General features: G+C 39.5%; 1 long non-coding RNA gene across 1 annotated transcript; it reads right to left on the bottom strand.

The window, feature by feature from the left end:
- Positions 1 to 2,546: 2,546 nt before the first annotated feature.
- LOC148141154 (uncharacterized) lies at positions 2,547 to 4,903 on the bottom strand. The gene is made up of 3 exons (XR_015752896.1): positions 3,535 to 4,903; positions 2,891 to 2,987; positions 2,547 to 2,781 (listed from the first exon to the last, which is right to left on the bottom strand). It is a non-coding gene; the product is annotated as an uncharacterized LOC148141154 (long non-coding RNA).
- Positions 4,904 to 5,416: the final 513 nt, after the last annotated feature.

Genomic DNA, 5,416 nt, shown 5'->3' with positions numbered 1-5,416 from the left:
AGTGACTTCTTCCATCCTGAGGAAACCCTTAGTGACTGAAAGAGCCATTATTACACAAGGCACACCCTGTTTAAACCAACGAAATACAATGCTTGAAATGAAAAAAAGTCAACACTTACTACTCACTGCCTTTGAGTCCAATAATCTTAAATCCAATCTAGAAAGAGAGATTTTGATCCCAACAAGAGTCACCAATTTGTTATGGACTACAATATATTTTGAATTTATATATTAAGAAAGTAGACTAGACTGTACCCTTTTCTTATTTTAAAGGCAGTGTTCTGGGTGCAATTCAATTGGTCAAATTACCAGTCTTGAAGCAAAATGCACTTAACTTATACACTATAGTTAAAATACATTAGAAGACCAAATTGTAATAATTTAACTCTAATGGAAAACTTAACAGATCAATAGATTACTTAATGAATAAACAGTAACTGTTCCAATATCGTGACACCCCATAAACACACCCCAATAAAGGCAAATTAAGCAAAATAAATTGTCTTACAGGCAATTGACTCATCTAGGAGGAATGAAAAAATCAAGAAGACTGTGTGTGTGTGTGCGAGAGAGTAGCAGGGAGAAATGTATGATAGCTTCCACCCAGCTTCAAGAACCTAACAACTGCTACTGAAGCATTAACACTAAAAACAATGCTGGCTCTGTTGAAGCCTGACCCCACTCATTTAGGCTGCCTCCATTGCTCCAGCTGAAAAAAATACCCACGGGTTCATAAGCTGTTTACTTTATTGGATTCAAATAGACAGCTTGTTGTCTCCATCTTTAAACCTCTTTTAAAAAAAAACCCTGGACAACATACACTTATTAAAGCCATATTATCATCACATCACCACCCCGTCTACCTCCCACTCCACTAACTGTGCATCTGCACCCTTTGATCTCTTTTTATCGGCCACACTCTCCAGAACCGTATCATTAACTGTATAAGTTCTGCCCTGATTTGCCATACCAAAAGGCAACACCTCACATTTGTCTAAATTACACTCCATCTGCCATATCCCTTTACTGTGAATAGCCTCTCCCAATCAACTTGTGAAAGTTCTTTCCTAATCCTATCAAAATTGGCCTTACTCCAATTTAGGACTTTAACTTTTATATCAGGTCTATCTTTTCCATAACTATTTTAAAACTAACAAAAGAATTACATCTGTTTCTAATACAGTGAGTGATGATGCAGCTTATTTCAGAAATGGTTTGGAGATGCCGGTGTTGGATTGGGGTGTACAAAGTTAAAAATCACACAACACCAGGCTATAGTCCAACAGGTTTAATTGGAAGCACTAGCTTTCGGAGCACTGCTCCTTCAGCAGGTGGTTGTGACAACCCCCTGGTAAGGAGCAGCGCTCCGAAAACTAGTGCTTCCAAATAAATCTGTTGGACTATAGCCTGGTGTTGTGTGATTTTAAACTTATTTCAGAAATGTGAGTGACTGCTAAATACTGTGTTTGCTACCTGTCAACCTCTGATATCCGGCAAGCTGATAAAGGAATGAAAATGATTGTGAAAATAGAAAGTCTTTAGATGTATTGGATAAAATGCTAATCTGGCTTGTACAACAGTTCTACTCCCTTGACTGACCAAGGGAATCTAATGTTATCCAGTTGGTAGGAATGTGGAATTGAGGCCACGATCAGATCCCCCATGATATAGTGGATGGTGAAGCAGCTTTCAAGGGGCCTACTCTTGCTCCTGCTTCATATATAGAATGTTGAAATTTGGATCGAACAGTGTGAAATGTACCCATAGCTTTGATGGTTTCCTTGAAGTTTAGTTCATCCATTTGCTTGGTTTTCAAGCTTTGGCAGAAGGCTGGGTATCTGATTATCTTCAAATGCTTTACTGAATTAAGCCAAGGAGAGTTTGTTGACCCAGTTCTTCAATGGAATCTTGTTATGAATAGTTGGCTGACTTTCAAAATAACTATTTGATTCCACTCTGGAGGATTAGTTCACATAGTGGTCAAACAGAATATGAACTTTCTTATTGCGACAGATTTTGACTTGGTCTGAGATCATGGTTTTCAAGTGAAATTCAAGTAATGTTTATTTATTTTGTCAGATTTATCACCTTCCCAAAGATTTGCAAATGTTAGTATAGAGCTTGTGAGTTATTTTTACCATGGATATTGGATGACTGGGCTCGGGGATATGCAGAGATGAGGGATATGTTGAGGGCGTGGGGTGGTAAAGGAGTGAATGTCAAGGAGCTGTACACATCACCAGACTGGGCTGTTATTTCAATGAACAGAGGTGGGCCTCAGTATTGATCAGCTCCTGTTCCTGGGCTGGGTCTGATGAATATAGTGTTGGTGGGCAGAAGTAGAATCACAGTGTTTTACTTGTTAAGTCAATTCATTATTCATCTTGTCATATCTGCATGAAGATTCTTGTGCTTCAGTGTGAGAGCTGGCCTGAATTTTATAAATTAATATGAAAGGAGGGAAAAGGAAAATCCCAGTATTATTTTCGCTGACAACAGGAAATAAAACCTTATTTCTTCACTAAAATGTTGACATTCTTGTTTTTAATGAACTGATGTTGAGGTGGTCATTCCTACAATGTATTAGTATCAAAGCATCACAAAATCTCTACTGTTTAAACCCATCATGACAGCAGCACTTCGTCAGGCATCGGAAATCCACGAACAGCAGTCACAGCAGTTTCAATCATTTTCTCCAGCATTTCACGATTTTTCTTTTCAGTAGCAGCTCCAATGTGGGGAGGCAGGATGACATTTGGTAAGTGTAGTAAAGGATGATTCCTTTTAGAAAAAGCACAAGATGGTTGTGATGTCAAATGGGTTTCTGTGCCAAGGTCATTGATTGCTATTTTTGAAATGATAATATGAATAAATTAATGTGACAACATACCTCGGGAGGGGCTCTGGTTCAAAGACATCTAGTGCTGCTGCACGAATAACCCCATTCTGAAGTGCTTTCACTCAAGCATCCTGATCAATCACTCCACCTTGAGATATCAAGCAAACTATGTTAGCTTGGTCTCATAGTCTACTATATGTGGAACATAGATTTGAAATATGCATGCAAAGTAAAAGTTATATCGTTTTAGCAAAATTTATTTTGGGGAAATTTATCCCAAAAATGTTTTATTGCAGTCTTGGAGGCTGTATCATTCATTTTACTTGAAATAAATTGCATCTAACACGTAACTGTAATGTTAACTTTATAAAGAATTCATTAATTCAGAAATGATTGGTTGAGGTAACCACTATCTTCTCAGCTGTTTTCTTGATTACTGTTCATTATGTTTCTCCATGGACAAGACAGAATGGTTCAACAGCAGCACTGTTTCAATGGTTAGAGCAAGTCAGTAGTGGCTTGAAGAGATAGGGACATGAATGACAACACCAGGCATGTTCACTTCATGTGCCTGGGCCTGAGTGGCTGCTGTGGGTAAATGTAGATGGGTTAGGTTTAGACTTGTGCAAGTGTAATTCCTTCTAGGTTGAATGGATAGACCACTAGTAAATGGCTGTGGATATTTGAGTACTTACCAACACAGTCGAGTTGTGGCCGGGAGAATGTTGCAATAATGACGAGGAGGAAGAGTGCTTACTATTGCCTTCCATCTGGAAATTGCAAGTGCAGGCTAAGTGACTGGGCCTGTGAGGAAGGAAACTGCAGCATACACGTCAGAGGGCTTTTAGAGGGAACCAACAAAGGTTACAGGCATGTGAAAAGTCAAGTGCAAAAGCCTGTATGATGCATACTCCCTGGCCAGGCTCCAAAATTGACTGTCTCTGAAGGTGGCACCTCTCTAGCACTGCCACTGATGGCCAACTCTTTGACTGCTAAACTTGGTGCAGAAAGGTATTTAAACATTTGGAATCTTTATCCAGAAGGGCCAAAGGTGTCATCAGCACACAAAGCGATGTGTACACATTGTTCCCTCTGCTTATAAGTGATGCTGTCAGCTCTGTGCACAAACTTCAATCCATGAAGCCCCTTGTTTGACTATGAACTCCTGCTAGATGATATGACCAAGTATCATAACTTGCCTCTGCCTCTACTTCATTGCATCTTCTCCTGAAACTCTTATGCAGGATTTATTTTTCTCCACACTCATTCTAAAACTCTCTCAATGGCTTCCAATTCTCCACTTAGCTTCAAGTCATCCTGAAACAGATCCTGCTCACACATCACCAGAACCAAGCTTTCTTTGTATTGATTCATAGTCCTTTTCTCAATATTTCATGCACAATCGATGAAAATTTCAGACAGTTTATATACCAGCAGTACTACTCTAATCTTGACCTTCAAGTTGAAGATGGAAGTCCACTTTGTGAGGTGATGAATGAGTTTAACTACTGCATGGAAAGCTCTGTAATATGTTCTTAAATACAAGAAGTGTCTTGCCCAGTCCTGTTTGACCCTTACTAATTGGAGATGTTGCCCCTTTGAAAGGAAACATATTTAGCTGACATAATTACATAAATATTTAGGCTGCTCCCTGGAGATGCAATGCTGAAAACATCAATCAGTGGAATCCACAAGTGCTCCTGTGGAGAAGAGTATGAACTGTGGAATCTTGTAAAACCCGTCCAAACAAATTAGTTTTGATAATTTTCTGAGTTAGACATGTGTCACTTTATAAAAGATTTAATAAAATTACACAATCAGAAACCTCTTAAATAAGGAACTTAGTCATAGCAAACAAATGGTGAAAACATTTTTGCAAACGACATCAATTTTTGTAAAACAAGCAAACACGTATATATATTTTCTTACCACGGGAGATATTAATGAGAGTAGCGTTGGGTTTCATGAGGCGAAGCTCTCTTTCCCCAACCACTTTGGAAGTTTGAGGAGTCAAGCTTACCACTATCATCACAAAATCTGACGTCAGGAGGAGATCATCAATGTTTGCACAGTAACAAGCCCCAACCAGCCTCTCTTCTTCCTCAGTCCTAAAAATAGATGAAGCAAGTGTTATTATAAAGATAGTGAATTTTTAGTACCTGGTAACCATTTTAGTTCAGTATGCTGTTTTGGAAATTGTAGGGGTGATGGACTCTCAAGAGAGTGTAGCACGAAAAGCCAAGTTTCTGGTATCGAGATTGGCTCTAATGTTATCAGGGGACATTGGGTTCCAAGCGATTGATTGTGATAGGGGACTCTGCAGTCAGAGGCACAGACAGACGTTTCTGCAGCCGACAGCAAGAAATCAGTATGGTGTGTTGCCTCTCTGGTGCCAAGTTCAAAGACATCTCTGAGAGGGTGCAGAATGATCTCAAAGGGGAGAGGGACCTGCCGGTCATTGTACACATTGGAACTAACAACATAGTTAGTCCTGCCAGTCCATCCCTGAGCCACGTTTCTGTAATTGCTATGATATCCCAGTCCTATGTTCCCAAACATGCCCTGAGTTCATCTGCC

The sequence above is a fragment of the Chiloscyllium plagiosum genome, unplaced genomic scaffold (assembly GCF_037043375.1).
Source record: "Chiloscyllium plagiosum isolate Xiang-an unplaced genomic scaffold, Cpla_swu_hap1 HiC_scaffold_34, whole genome shotgun sequence".
In the NCBI taxonomy this organism is placed as follows: domain Eukaryota; kingdom Metazoa; phylum Chordata; class Chondrichthyes; order Orectolobiformes; family Hemiscylliidae; genus Chiloscyllium; species Chiloscyllium plagiosum.
Note: the sequence above shows the minus strand (reverse complement) of the source record. Positions and strands in the feature narration are given on the sequence as shown.